Below are 16,643 nucleotides of genomic sequence, written 5' to 3'. Positions count from 1 at the left end.
AATCAATGAACAAAAATCAGCAGCATTCCTATACACCAACAACAGTCAAGCTGAGAGCCAAGTCAGGAATGCAATCCCATTCACAATTGCAACAAAAAGAATAAAATACTTAGGAATACAGTTAACCAGGGAGGTGAAAGAGCTCTACAATGAGAATTACAAAGCACTCCTCAAAGAAATCAGAGTTGACACAAACAAATGGAAAAACATCCTATGCTCATGGATAGGAAGAATAAATATCATTAAAATGGCCATACTGTCCAAAGCAATTTACAGATTCAGAGCTATTCCTATCAAACTACCAATGACATTCTTTACAGAACTAGAAAAAAACTATTTTAAAATTCATGTAGAACCAAAAAAGAGTCTGAACAGCCAAAGTAATCCTAAGTAAAAAGAAAGAATCTGGAGGCCATATGTTACCCAACTTCAAACTATACTGCAAGGCTACAGTAACCAAAACAGAATGGCACTGGCACAAAAACAGACACATAGACCAATGAAACAGAGCCCAGAAATAATGCTGCTCAGCTACAACCATCTGATCTTTGACAAAGCTGACAAAAACAAGCAACAGAGAAAGGACTCCCTATTCAATAAATGGTGCTGGGATAACTGGCTAGCCATATGCAGAAGATTGAAACTGGACCCCTTCCTTACACCACATAAAAAAATCAACTCAAGATGGGTTAAAGACTTAAATGTAAAACCCAAAACTATAAAAACCCTAGAAGAAAATCTAGGCAATACCATTCTGGACATTGGCATGGGCAAAGACTCCGTGCCGAAGATGCCAAAAGCAATTGCAACAAAAGCAAAAATTGACAAATGGAATCTAAACTAAAGAGCTTCCATGCAACAAAACAAACTGTCAACAGAGTAAACAGAAATCCTACAGAATGAGAGAAATTATTTGCAAACTATTCATCTAACAAAGGTCTAATATCCAGCATCTATAAGGAACTTGAACAAATGTACAAGCAAAAATCAACATCATTAAAAAGTGGGCAAAGGAAATGAATGGATACTTTCAAAAGAAGTCATATATGCAGCCAACAAGCATATGAAGCTCAGTATCACTAATCATTAGAAAAATGCAAATCAAAATTACAATGAGATACTGTCTCATAAGTCAGAATGGCTATTATCAAAAAGTCGAAACATAACAGATGCTGGTGAGGTTGCAGAGGACAGGAAATGCTTATAAACTGTTGGTTGGAGTGTAAATTAGTTCAACCATTGTGGAAAGTAGTCTGGTGATTCCTCAACGAGCTAAAAACAAAACTACCATTTGACCCAGCAATTCCATTACTGGGTATATACCCAGAGGAATACAAATCATTCTATCATAAAAATACATACACACATGTTCATTGCAGCACTATTCACTATAGCAAAGACATGGAATCAACCTAAATGTCCATCAGTGGTAGACTGGATAATGAAATTTATCCATTTATAAATTTCTTTATCCAGTCTACTATTATGGAATATTTTGCAGCCATAAAAAAGAATAAGATCATGCAAGGACATGGATGGAGCTGGAGGTGATTATCCTTAGCACACCAATGCAGGAACAGAACACCAAATATCACGTTTTCTCACTTATAAGAGAGAGCTAAATTATGAGAACACAAGGTTGCGAATAAGAGAACAGCAGACACTGGCATCTACTTGAGGGTAGAAGCTGGGAGGAGAGAGGGGATCCGAAAAAATAACTATTGGGTACTAAGTTTAGTACCTAGGTAATGAAATAATCTGTAAACCAAACCCTCATGACATGAGTTTACCTGTAACAAACCTGCACTTGTACCCCTGAACCTAAAAGTTAAAGAAAAGAAAAATAATTTATTGTGTCTTCTTAAAATATTAAGCTTTGCTTTTCATTTTTAGATCTCAAAATCATCTGGAACTTTCTTTTTTGTACAGTGTGAAGAAGGATGCTAGTGTTATTTTTATCCATGTGGATAACCTGCTATTTCAGTACTAATATGGAATAGTCAATATTTTCTTCTGATTTTAACAGTTCTGCCATATACCAAATTCCAAAATCTATGTGATTCCATTTCTGGGCTCTCTATTCCCCTCCATTAGTCTGTCTATCTCTCTCAGCAACAAAATTTCTCACTGTTTTAATGGCCATGGCCTTAGAATGAGTCCCAACATCTGATAGGACAAACTTTGCTTCTCATTTCTCTTAAACCATGTATTTGATATTATTGACTTTTGTTTTGTCAAGTGTATTTTAGGGGCAGCTGTCAAGTTAAATCAAAACAAAAAAAGTTTTTATATCTCTTTGTGTTTTTAATAGAATTGCAATCAATGTATTAATTTATTTGGGAAGGATCGACGTCTTTTAGATGTCAGTTGAGACTTTCCATGCACAAACGTCTATTTCTTTCTTCTTGTATGTCCCTCAGTAGAATTTAATCATTTTTTCCATCAAGATCCTGCATGTCATTGGATTCATATATTATTATATTTTAATTTTAATTTTGTTGCTATTTTAAATGGATTCTCTAAATCTTTGTTTTGAGTAAACCCATTCAAAAAGCAATTTCTTAAATTACATTTTCTATTTGATATGAAATCTCTTTACGTTGAATACTGGTTTTTAAGACCTCCTTTTCCTCCAGGACTTCCTATTACATTTAATATATCAACATGAATTTCCCAAATGGAGACAATATGCAACATTTCCTGGGCTTCTTTGATGATAACACTCATTTTAATAAAGACTCTATATACCTAATGTTTTGGGGTTTTTTTAAAGGGTGATTAAAGATAATACATATAAAATGTATATACTTAGAGTAAAAGACAGATACATTTCAAATGAGGACTCTTTCCTCTGGGCAGCTATTACTGATTTGCAAAAGAGGAGGAATGGCTGAATCTCTTTGGCTTAGACCATCGACTACCATCAAAATAATTTCACCCTCAGGTAGACAGATTGAAACAATGCAGTGTTTTCGGAAAAAATGTCAGTCAGTTCTGATTCCATTTTTGAAATAGAAGTGAATTTATCTAAATTTGAAATTAAAAAATCAAGTTGTGTACACCCCTGAGGAAGTAACAAACAGGAAACAAAAGTTTGCCACAGAAAGTGGCCAAAACAACGAGGAAGTGACTACAGTCATGTGCCAAGCCCCAGCAGGAGTATTTAAGGCTCCCCTGCAGAGGCAAACATCAGACCTCGTCACCTCTCACATTCTCCCTCCTCACTTTACCTGAGTCCTCTCTACTGACACCATGGGTTGCTGTGGTTGTGGAAGTTGTGGTGGCTGCGGTGGCTGCAGTGGTGGCTGCAGTGGTGGCTGTGGTGGTGGCTGTGGTGGCTGTGGCGGTGGCTGTGGTGGTGGCTGTGGCAGCTGCACCACCTGCAGGTGCTACCGGGTGGGCTGCTGCTCCAGCTGCTGCCCCTGCTGCCGCGGCTGCTGTGGGGGCTGCTGTAGCACGCCCGTGATCTGCTGCTGCCGCCGCACCTGCAGCTCGTGTGGCTGCGGCTATGGGAAGGGCTGTTGCCAACAGAAGGGCTGCTGCCAGAAGCAATGCTGCTGCTAGGCGGGGCACCTGCCTCTGGATGAGTTTGATGGATCTCGCTTGCCCATTGTAAACCTTCCCCCAGCTCGCCCCGGTTCTCTTTCCATCGCTGGGAGTCACACATGTGCACTCAAGGGCTGTAGATTTGATACCCTCCTCTCTGTCACATCACAAATCCATAATTTCAAAATATTGAGTGATATCGATGCGAACAATGAAAACTATGAAAGTAAGGGACAGCCCAGCTCCTGCAAACAATTCACGTGCTGAAGAAATGGAAAATGAAATCATAGTTACTAACTTTTGTGTTTTTCTGAAATTCCTTAACACAAACTTCAGTACCTGCCCTTCTCTTCACTGTGCTGTAAATTACATACTATTTCTATTCTAGTCTCATATCCAGCAGTTCTGTACTGCTAAAACCTAAATGCATAGAATAATGTACACATACTGATGGCTAAACATCTCTTTTACTTTTACTTATTGGCTTGCTGTAAGAGGACTTTTTGTGCTGTATAAATTCCTGCAAGTTAAATAGAGAAATCCTGTTGGGAAGAATTTCCTCTACTGTCAGATTCATTTCTTTTATGATCAGACTTGTGCTAAGATGCATTATGGGCTCAATATCCAGAGCAGAAACACTTCACATGTGGAGCAGGTCTCAGGGAAGCCTTATTCACCCAGCTTCAATGTCCCTGTCTCAGTGTTTGTGACACTCATTTCTTTGGAGTCAATGTTAATGTAATTTACTCCCAAATTGACTACATCTCACTTCCACTCATTGGGTCAAGTCAAAGGAGCATGAATCCAATTTGGGTTGCGGACACGCCAAAAGAATAGCAGGTGCTTTACCCCAAATCAGCCTGACCCATCCGTGAAAATGATAACCTTAAAACAAATGTAATACATTTTCAAATCTGCCTTAAATCTTTCCTTTTCTAATCCCAATTAGAAGTATATGACCTTAGGGCTGGGCACAGTGGCTCATGCCTGTAATCCCAACACTTTGGGAGGCCGAGGTGAGTGAATCACCTGAAGTCAGGAGTTTGAGACCAGCCTGGCCAACATGGTGAAATCACATCTCTACTAAAAATAGAAAAATTAGGCAGGCCTGGTGGCAGTTGTCTGTAATCCCAGCTACTCAGGAGACTGAGATGGGAGAATTGCTTGAACCTAGGAGCTAGAGGTTGCAGTAAGCCAAGATTGCACCACTGCACTCCAGCCTGAGTGACAGAGCAAAACTCTGACTCAAAAAAAAAAAAAAAGGAAGTATATGACTTTGCACACAAAATACTTATCACAGAGAAGGGTTTTCAGAAGAGGCCACAACCAGGTCAGGCCAGCAGATATCTGCCTCATGCAGAATTGGCTCTGTGCTGGGATGGGTTGAGAGGTATCAGGAGCAGATGTGATGCAGGTAATGACAAAGTCTAATGAGCCCAGGGTAGGCCCACCCTGAAGATGTAGAGGTTTCAGTCTCTTTGTTTTTACTCTAGCATTAATCTTAGAAATGGTGATAATGGTTTAATTTTGTATTTGCCAGTTTCTAAGAGTGATTCTTCACCTCATTCCCATGAGGAGAACAAACAAAGCAAAAGTACCAAATGGATCTAAGATGCTGATCAAGGATTCACCATACTATTTACATGCATTCATGTGCAAGGGCATGAAGATTTTTTAAAGTCTCTCTGCAACATGCAAACAAAAACCGAAATTACACTTAGCCAATCCAAACTAAGAATATAATATAAGTACCTGATTGTTCATGTCCCAGGAAGTTGCTCCTTATGTGTAACTAACAGAATATAAGTTAAACAGAGGCTGGGCACAGTGGCTCACTCCTGTAATCCCAGCAATTTGGGAGGCCGAGGCGGGTGGATCGCTTGAGCTCAAAAGTTCAAGACCAGCCTGGGCAACATGGTGAAACCCCATCTCTACTAAAAGTACAAAAATTAGCCAGGTGTGGTGGTGCACACCTGTAATCCTAGCTACTTGGGTGATGAGAGTCGCATGAACCTGGGGAGGTAAGGTTGCAGTGAGCTGAGAACGTGCCTCTGCACTCCAGCCTAGGTGACAGAGTGAGACTCTGTCTCAAAAAAAAAAAAGAAAAATAAATAGTAAGTTAGAAAAGTTAAACAGAAAGAAAACATCTACATAATTGAATAATTCAATGGCAACACCCAGCAGACTTAGAAATTGGAAAGAATTAATCTACACTGATTTTGTGATATATCCTACATTTTCATAACTTAACCATTTACCTTTAGACAGGAGAATTTCTAAAAAATTCAGGATAAAGAGTGACTTGTTCTCTTTAGAAAGAGTCCAGGTATAGAAAATCCATGCCCTCTATTTCTAGCCCATTTCAATGTACTATTATCCTCCACTTAAAAGTCTTCCACACACATTATTGAAATCTTCCCTGCTTTTGTGTTTCCTCTTGTCCTCTGTAGACCAAAGAGCAACATCTAAAGATCTGCTCAACAAAACCCTTTATGGACCTGGGACAGTCTCGTTTTTTTGACAACTAGATCTCGTGTGAACTTATGACTGTAGGGAAGGCACCAAGCCATTCATGAGGGATCCGCCTCCATGATCCAGACACGTCCCGCTAGGCCCCCCTCCAACATTGGAGGTCACACTTCAACATGAGATTTGGAGGGAACAAATATGCAAACCATATCATTCTGCCCTTGGCCTCCTAAATCTCATGTCCTTCTCACAATGCAAAATACAATCATCCCTTCCCAAGAGTCCCCAAAAGTGTTAACTCATTCTAGCATCCGTTCAAAATTCCAAAGTCTCATCTGAGACTTAAAGCAAGTTCCTTCCTCCTATGAGCCTATAAGACCAAAAGCAAATTATTTACTTCCAAGACACAATGGTGGTACAGGCATTGGGTAAACATCCACATTCCAAAAGGGAGAAAATGGCAAAAAGAAAGGGGTAACAGGCCAGACACAAATTCAAAACACAGCAGGGCAGGCATTAAACCTTAAAGCTCCAAAATAATGTTTGACTCCAGGTCTCCTCATATCCTGGGCACACTGGTGCAAGGGGTGGGCTCCCAAGACTTGGGCAGCTCCACCCCTGTGGCTTTGCAGAGTGCAGCCCCCATGGCTGTTCTCACGGGTCGTAATTGATTCTGTGGCTTTTCTAGGCTCAGGGTGTAAGCTGCTGGTGGCACTACCATTTTGGGGTCTGGAGGGTGGTGGCCCCCTTCCCACAGCTCCACTAGGCAGTGCTCTGCCAGGGACTCTGTGTGGGGGCTTGATGTGTTTTAGATATTTGTTCCACCCAAATCTCATGTTGAAATGTAATCCGCAATGTTGGAGGTGGGGCGTTGTGGGAGGTGATTGGATCATGAGAACAGATCCTTCATGGCTTGGTGCTGTCCTTGTGACAGTGAGTGAGTTCTTGTGAGATCCAGTTGTTTAAATGTGTGTGGCACCTCCCCCTCCAACTCTGCCTCTTGCTCCTGCTTTTTGCAATGTGACATGCCTGCTCCCACTTTGCCTACTGCCATGGGAAGCTTTCTGAGGACTTCCCAGAAGCCACACAGATGCCAGTGCCATGCTTGTACAGCCTACAGAACTATGAGCCAATTAAACTACTTTCCTTTATAAATTACCCAGTCTCCGGTGTTCTTGAGAGCAATGCAAGAATAGCCTAAACAGGGCTCCAGCCCTGTATTTCCCATCAGCACTGCCCCAGTAGAGCCTCTCTGTGAGGGCTCTGCCCCTGCAGCAGGCTTCTGCCTGGGGGCTTAGGCTTTTTCATACATCCTCTGAAATCTAGGTGGAAGCTGCCAAACCTCTGCATTCTGCGTGCCTGTGGGCTTAACACCATGTGAAAAACACTAAGGCTTATAGCTTGTGCCATCTGGAGTGGTGGCCAGCGCTGTACCAGTTACCCTTTGAGCTGAGGCTGGAGCCAGAGCCGCCAGGATTCTGTAAGCAGTGTCCCAAGGCTAAACAGGGCAGTGGAGCCCCAGGACTGACCCCTGAAACCATTCTTTCCTCCTAGCCTCTGGGCCTATGATGGGAGGAACTGCCTCAAAGACTTCTGAAATGTCTTCAAGGCCTTTTTCTCCTTGTCTTGGCTATTAGCACCTGGCTACCATGAAACTCTAGCAAGTGGTTGCTCCATAGTCTGCCTGCATTCCTCTCCTGAAAATCTGAAAATAATTTTTCCTTTTTTACCACACAGCTAGGCTGCAAATTTTCCAAAATTTTACACTCTGCTTCTCTTTTAATTATAAGTTCCAACTTTAAGTCATTCATTTGTTTCCACATCTGATCATAGGTTGTTAGAAGCAGCCAGGCCACCTCTTGAGTGCTCTGCTGCTTAAAAATTAATTCCATCAGATACCCTACGCTATCACACCTAAGTTCAACCTCCCACGAATCATTAGGGCACGGATACAATGCAGCCAAGTGCTTTGCTAAGACATAACAAGGGTGATCTTTACTCCAGTCCCTAATGAATTCCTCATTTCCACCTGAGAACTCATCAGCGTGGTCTTCACAATCCATATTTCCATCAGCATTTTGGTCACAACCACTTAACCAGTCTCTAAGAAGTTTCAAACTTTTCCTCATTTTCCTGCCTTTTCCTGAGCCCGCTAAATTCTTCCAAACTCTGCCCATTACCAGTTCCAAAGCTTCTTGCACACCTTTAGGTATCTTTATTGCAACACCCCACTCTTGGTATCAATTTTCTGTGTTAGTCCATTTTGCATTCCTATAATGGAATACCTGAGACTGGGTAATTTATAAACAAAAGTATTTGGCTCACAGTTCTGTAGGCTGTACGAGCATGGCACCATCATCTGCTTCTCTTTTGGTGAGGTCTCAGCAAGTTTTACCCATGGTGGAAGGCACAGGGGGAGCAGTCATGTCATATGGTGAGAGAGACAGCAAGAGAGAGAGGGAGGGCCCAGTCTCTCCTCTCTCTCTCTCTCTCTCTCTTTAACAATTAGATCCCATCTGAACTCATTACCATGGGGAGGGCACCAAGCCGTTTATGAGGGATCAGCCCCCACATTCCAAACACCTCCCACTAGGCCCCATCTCCAACATTGGAGGTCACACTTCAACATGAGATTTGGAGAGGACAAATACCGAAACCATATCAGTTTGACAACCCCAATTTTTTTTAGCTTTCAGTGGAGTTAGGAAAGGACTATAGGCTCATATCTGAACATATAACATATATGCAATTTTAATATGAACAAATAATAACTCAGATCTCATTTTCTCAACTATAATGCCCAATTTGGGGTTTGGAACTATGATTAACAATGCCAGGCATTGAACACCCTTCTAATGATGTCAGTCAATTATACAATAAGAAATGCAAGAACAATTCTTGGCTTCACAGCTGCTGGTGAATTGTGCACTGGTCCTATCCTCAATGATCAGTTTGATAACCCCAAAATTACTTACCTTGTCATCAGTTCTTAAATTAATAAGTAAAAAAAAGTAAAGCATGTTCTTACAGTAAGTACATTCAGTACATTTTTTATAGAGAATGTAAAAAAGCTTAGAAAGATATATAGCTTGCATGAAAGTTCTTTTAGGCCAGCTGTCTCACTCTAGACACATCAGAAGAGCCAAAAATACCTAACTCAGAGAGTAGCATGGCTGCCTGAAAAACAATAAAATCTCTTTCTCTAGAAACCATGGTCCCTCTTCCCCAACACACGCAAACTCACAATGAACCACAACCAAATATCACAGGCTCCCATGGATGCAGAGGCATTCTAATCCTTACCCAGATGAAGATTCCACAAATTTAGGATTTGAATCATGTTTGAAAAATCACAATTTTGGGACTAGCAATTCTCTTAGTATTTTACATCCATAAAATTGTACAATCTTCCACCTAAGGAAAGGTTGAAAAAAAAAAGGAGAACTAAAAATGAACTACATACTAACAACAAACACACAGAAACAAATTTAAACTGATAATATTTACAATTGCTCCAAAATAATGAAACACTCAAGTGTAAATCTGAGAAAACAAGAACATAATCTGTATCCTAAAAATCATAAAACACAGAGGAAATACATCAAAGAAGACCTCAATAAATGCAGAGTTGTATCACATTAACAGGTTGGGGAAGACTCAACATAGTGAAGACATCAGTCCTTCCCAGATGGATCTACAGGTTTAATGCAACTCCCAATTTCTAGCAAGAGTTTTTGTAGACATAGACAAGTTTATTCTAAAACTTGTATGGGAAGGCACAGGATCTATAATAGCTAAAACAATTTTTGAAAAATAAATAATAAAGTGAGAAGAATCACTCCACCTTAGTTCAGGATTATTATTCACATATAGTGATCAAGACAGCATGGATAAGAAGAGGGACAGGCACAGAGATCAATGGAACAGAATAAAGGCTCTAGAAACAGACCAACATAAATGTGCCCAGATAATTTTTTTTAACAAAGGAACAAAAACAATTCAATAGAGGAAGGATTGTCTTTTCAACAGACAATATTGGAGCAATTGGACATCCATAGGCAAAAAAATGCAACTCAACCTAAGCCTCACACTTATACAAAAATTAACTCAAAATTGATCATGGATTTAAATATCAAACTATAAAATATCTAGGAAAAAAAAACAAAGAATAAAATATTTGGGATCTAGGGAGTGGTTCTTAGACTTAACACCAAAAGCAAAAACCACAATAGAAAAAATTGACAGAATGGATCTTACCCAAATTAAAAATGTTTATTTTGTGAAAGACCCTGTTGAGGGGATGAGAAGACAAACTACAGACTGTGACAAAATGATTACAAAGAGGACATATGGCTGGCAAATAAGCACATGAAAAGTTGTTGACATCCTTAGATGTTAGGGAAATGCAAATTAAAACCACAATGAGATACCACCACACAGCTATCAGAAAGGCTAAAATTTAAAACATAGTGACCACACCAAATTCTGGTGAGGATACAGACAAACTGGGTCGATCACTCATACATTGTTAGTAGGAATATAAAATGGTATAGCTAATTTTCCTGCCACACTGACACTGTAACATACATGCCTATTTGTAAGACCTTGAAGTTCTTGAGGGCAGAAACCACGTGTTTTTTTTGGTTTTGAATTCCCAGGTCCTTTCACGGTATATGGCATCAATAAATATTTGATGAGTGAATGACTTCACCCTCTTTCCAGAGGATGACACCAGATGGTCACATCACCAAGAATCCATTTAAAGCCATTTACAAGGCCAGCGATGATGGGTATTGAACAGTGTATTATGTAAGGTATATGGGCCAGAGACAGAAGACCTAACACTTCCTTTCTGATTAAAGCACAAAATTCAGCTGTGTCACTAAGTTTATGGCCTAAGACATTCTACAAAGAAAACTCACAAAACAAAGCAGCAAAGCTGCAAAGCTACAAACCAAAAGCACAATTAAATCTTACAGGAACACTTTGAGTTAAAACTTTTTTTTAAAAAGGCACAACGTCTAAAACATCAGAGAAAAGCAGGCCTCGTAATAAGGATATAATGAATTCACTCAAAAGAAAATCAATGGTTTTCAAAAAGGATGTCTAAATGACCTCTGGGAGTCTACCAAGTTTCCAGTAGGTCAACAGGACAGGTGATGGAAACTCAAATCATAAAGTCATCTTGAAAGCAGATACTCCTCCTTGTAATTCCTGTGACTTCCCAATTCATTTAGAGTATTTGTTGTTACTGTGATTTTTATTGCTTGTTACCCAAAAAAACTTTAATTAGATACAAGCAAAACTGAGTTACAAAACCAAACAAAAACCAGGTCAAATATGTAGGCAATGAAAAGAAAACCTTTGCAATGAAGTGCCTAAAATATCTAATCTACTTCATAACTCCCTCCATTTAACTGCCTCAATAGTTTTCAATAGTCTGAAAACTCAGCCTCCAGAGGGACTTACCCACCAGTTGCCTCCCACCAAGCCAGCAGTGGCAAATGATGCCCATCCTGGGACCAGCCTGGAGCTCCTCTGTTCAGTTCAACCACCAGCCTCTTGATCCTGGGGTAAAATGTTTCACCAGCAAGACCAAAGCAAGAACAAAGAGACACAGCTCTTTCCTGGGACCCAAGGTCTTCAAAATGGCTTTTGACTATTTTTCAAGGAGGACGTTAACGGATATTCTTTTCTCTTTGAGTTATTCTGACACAAAATGGAATAAAGAATTAGAAACTAAGAGCCATTTAAGGGAACATAAAATATAGGTGTCTGGGCAACATTGCCAATCCACTAGGAGCCAGCAGGTGGTACCAAAATCTTCATCAAACATTTCTCAGTGAGAGCCATGGGATATGGGGCTGAGCACTTTTGCCCAGAAATAACCAGCTCTATAATTGTTCATAAGACTGTGGGAACACTGTGTGGGAGGCTATAATTACCACCGGAAGCTCTAAGAAGCCTTTTGAACTTGAGGTCAGAAAAGAGCCTGGGTGTTGTAAGGCCAATGAACCAGGATGGATCAGAAAGATATGAGATAGGTGATGTGTACTCGAGTGTGCAGAGAGGGCATTGAAGGGTCACATAATATAGAGCCTTAAGGGCAAGTGACCTGTTTCTTAATACAGGAGTTAGTGCCTTGGAATGAACATGGAATGGGAGTGGGAGGCAGTATGCTCTGGTTTTGTCCATATCACTGTGCAGCTATCTTCTTGTCAATAAGTCACTAAATCTCCATTTCTAATAAGTCTGAGCCTCCATTTCTTCCCTTGTAAACACTGGAGGTCAGACTCTCCCAAGGGTCCTTTCTAGTTCTTAAATTCTTAAGTGAGTTCAATAATAATATAGAATGATCCATTTTAACTAAAAAGTATTCCCTGGATATATGCTTATTAAGATTTGTCTAAAGAGGGTAGAAGGGGTTATTTTTATTTGATCTGGATTGAAATTTTCATTTTTGTGCCCTTGATACATACAACTGATGTACAAAGTGGTTTTAGTCAAATTTCTTTTCATGGTGAGAGCTTAAACAGAAAATGCTAGATTTATAATGTAAATTAATATAAGCATATAGGTCCTAATCTTACTCTTAAAAGTTAGTCTAGACCTAAAAGAAATTTAGACTCTGAACTTGAAAATAAAGCCTATGTTGACAGGTATGAATAGTTAAATGGTTAATAATTGAATAATAGTTAACATTTGTGGAGGGTATACATATATCAATCTAATTTAACTCTGATGACAATCATGAAATATCATTATCATGATCCAAATTTTACAAATAGAAAAACCAAAATTCAGGGAAACTAAACAAACTGCCAAAAGTGCAAGTCTTCAGAGGTATGGAGCTGGAATTTGAGTCAAGATTTGAGAGATTTTACAGCTCACAGTCTTTGTTCCTGTACTGTAAACACCCGCAGAGTCACAGAAACAGTGGGTTCCTGGATAAACAAGGGCAAATGACAGGGTGGGGACGACTAGGCACCTGTGTATATTTTAGCAGTAACTACTAGCATTGTTCATTCTTTTTGGATAAGGAGAATCAACTTGTCAGGAAATATCTGAAAGAAAACTAAACTCTTCATTTGAGCTGTGTCAGCTTACTATTACATAAAAAGTAGCGGAGAAACAGACACCAGGTTCTAAACTAGGGGAGGATGATTTTCCATTTGTACCTTGGCTAGTCCTCGCCCCCTTTCTTTTCTCACTGCCATTTGTATCTTCTCTTCCTCCCCCGACCTGTGATATAAGAAGTTGGATTCTTTCATGACAAAAACATTTCATCTGGTTTCTTGATCCACGTTATCCTGCTGTTCTATATGAAATCCTAGAATAATCATCAACAAAGTGCTGGAACATTATCCATGATGACGAGGCTGCTCACATCACTTGAACAAGTGGATCATACTGGGTAAGTGGCTGATGGCAAAGCCATTTCAGGAAGGGAAGCAGTAGAACCACCAGCAGGGAGAACAGACATCAGCGCTGGGAAATGAGTCACAGGGACCCAATTTTATGATCCCTGGGAAGAGAGTCAAAGGAATTTTATTTAGGATATCTGCATTTAGTTCACTCATTCATTCACTTGTTAAATTGCTAAAAATAAGAAAGAAAAGGAAAAGAAAAAAAAAAGGAGCGAGAGAGTGCCTACAGCCTGCTGGCTTTGTGCCAGAAGTTTAGATTAACCCTCATTGTTCGGTAAAGGAGAATAAGTATTTGAATATTTTTATCCACACATACGGTTCTTTAGTGTACAATTCAATGGTTTTTCATACATTTGCAAAATTCACTATTTAATTTCAGAATATTTCTACCATCCCATAAACCTTGTACCCATTAGTAGTCATCTCCTATTCCTCTGTCCCCGCAGGCCCTGGAAACCACTGCTCTACATTTTGTCTGTTTGGATTTGCCTATTCTGAACACTTCGTATAAATGGAAACATACATAAGTGGCCATTTGCATTTGGCTTCATTCATTCACTTGTTTTCAAGGTTCACCCATGGTGCAGCATCAGTTATAGGCTGAATGATATTCCATTGTGTGCCTACACCATGTATCCCTGGATGGACATTTGGGTTGTTCCCACTTTTTGGCTCCTGTAAATGCAGCTAGGAACACTTGTACATACAAGTTTCTGTATCAACATATGTTTTTATTCCTTTTGGGTATATACCTAACAGTGCAATTGCTGGGTCATATGGCAACTCTGTATTTAACTTTTTGAGGAGCTGCCAGGCCATTCTCTAAAGCTGCTGCCTCATCTTGCATCCTCATCAGCAACGTATGAGGACTCCAGTTTCTCCACATCCTTGTTAACGCTTGTTGCCGTCATCTTTTTGATGAGAGCCATCCCAGTTGGTGTGAAGTGGTATCTCGTTTTTGACTTGTACTTCACTAATGACTCATGATGCTGAACATTTCATCATGGGCTTATTGGCCATTTGTCTATGTTTTTCAGGGAAATGTCTATTCATATCCTTTCCTCTTTTTTTTTTTTTTTAAGTTTGGTTGTCTTTTTATTGTTAAGTGGTAGAAGTGGCTCCGTAAAAAGGTATAAGAAGGAATATATTACACACTATATTAACCCAAGTTTCAAATACAGACTTAAAACTAATATATAAGCGTAACATCCTTGTCTTACAATTTGGATAATTTATAAATTGGTATTTAGGAAATCGGGCTCCATTCACAGTTATTATAAAAATGAGCGACATAAGAAGTGCTAAAATCTCAGGCCAGGCGCAGTGGCTCATGCCTGTAATCCCAGCATTTTGGGAGGTCGAGGTGGGCGGATCACTTGAAGTCAGGAGTTCGAGACCAGTCTGACCAACATGGTGAAACCCTGTCTCTACTAATAATACAAAAATTAGCCAGGTGTGGTGGCACACATCTGTAATCCCAGCTACTCGGGTGGCTGGGCCGGAGAATTGCTTGAACCCAGGAGGTGGATGTTGCAGTGAGCTGAGATTGCACCACTGCACTCCAGCCTAGGTGACAGAGCAAGACTCTGTCTCAAAAAAAAAAGAAGTGCTAAGATCTCAACAAATAAAAAACGAGATAGTAAAAAAAAAAAAAAAAGTGACAAATATATGTAGATTTCAATACAGGAGAATAAGCAATTTCTCAACAGCCATGACATTGAGTTATCTATTAAGCTCTTTGTAGACTGTCCACATAACTTTTCCAGTGATAAGCAATTAGATGTTTAGCAGTCATCAATACTTGATTAATGAGTCTTCATATAATTTGATCACAAATCTTTGTCTAGTCAATTTCAATAACCCTATTTTCTCAAGATGCCAAGACAAATGCTATGTGTATTTATTACAATAGCTCATCAGGAATGTAAACTATTTCATTTTTAAGATGGAACATCTTCCAGTATAGTCTTCAATCTTTGACATATTGAGCTATCTTGGAGTATTAGCAGAAATTATTTCAAAGTTTCAAAATGGTACTTTTTTCTCAATCATCTCAAACAGATTTTTATATTTAACCCTATGATAATTCTTAATTACTCCAAATGATTGGGTGTTTCTGCATCATATATACTCTCCAGGTCTTGGCTCCTAAGTGAGGCCAGAACAGGTAAGACAGGGACTGCTCACTAGGATGAACAGGGACATTCATTGCAGGGCCTTGTCAGAGTGAGACGAGAGTCACCCCAAGAGTTCTTGAGAATGCACTAAACCAATGACAACACGGCTAGATGGGGGCCAAGATCAAAGCCAAGAGAAACTAACTCGTGTGCTAAACTAAAGGGCATGGTGAAGACAATAGCGGATGGAAAACCCCTCCCTCACTAGAACTAAGTTCCATAAAGGTATGGGTCTTGCTTTTTGTCTTCACTGTTGTTTATCCTAGCCTGTGGCACAATATACCATGAAGAAATACATTGTATATCTTCAGCAAATATTCACTGAGTGAATAAATAAATGTAAAGTTGGAAGCCTGAAATGGGGTGGGGGCCAAGCTGAAAGAACAGAGCATTCTTACCTGTGTGTACAGAGGGTCCTGGGGAGAAGCGGCCAAGAGCCCAGTCCATGTGTGCTGGAACTCACGCAAGTAGAGCCCTTGGTAACATATGGGAGCAGAATTCACCACTGAGCACACAAATCTACATTTGAAAGAGCAACTACCTATTAGCCTACCACTGACATATAAACATGACTTCTCACTGTATGGTAGTGCAGCCATAATTGACACAGCCTAACAGTTGTTTGTATAAACACATTCTTATGTTAGTTTATGTGTTCTTTTTTATTTCTTGTGAAAAACAAGAGGAAGAAGTAGGGTTGTTAGATTTAACAAATAAAAATACAGGATGCCCAGTTAAATTTGAATTTCAAATAAACAATAAAGAAATTTTTGGTATACGCATGTCCAGAAGACTGTAGGGAACATACTTCTGTTTATTGTTTTTCTGAAATTCGAAGTAAACTGGGTATTCCATATTTTACCATAAATTTGCCCAAAAGGAAAAGAAGGCTCTGGCCATGTATTGGCCCCTACCTCCTGGCAAGCAGCAGCTACTAGGCTGTGCTTAGGATCTAGATGAGCTACAAACACCTGGAAGCGGGCTTGGGGCTGTTAGGGCAGAGATCCCTGGGTTCCTGGTTGCC

General features: G+C 39.8%; 1 pseudogene across 1 annotated transcript; it reads left to right on the top strand.

The window, feature by feature from the left end:
- Window positions 1-1,439: 1,439 nt before the first annotated feature.
- On the top strand, window positions 1,440-7,696 carry LOC144333582 (small cysteine and glycine repeat-containing protein 9 pseudogene; annotated as a pseudogene). Its single transcript, XR_013402340.1, has one exon. The product of XR_013402340.1 is annotated as a small cysteine and glycine repeat-containing protein 9 pseudogene (transcript).
- The last annotated feature ends 8,947 nt before the right edge of the window (window positions 7,697-16,643 follow it).

This window comes from Macaca mulatta, chromosome 12 (genome assembly GCF_049350105.2).
Source record: "Macaca mulatta isolate MMU2019108-1 chromosome 12, T2T-MMU8v2.0, whole genome shotgun sequence".
Classification (NCBI taxonomy): Eukaryota; Metazoa; Chordata; class Mammalia; order Primates; family Cercopithecidae; genus Macaca; species Macaca mulatta.
Note: the sequence above shows the minus strand (reverse complement) of the source record. Positions and strands in the feature narration are given on the sequence as shown.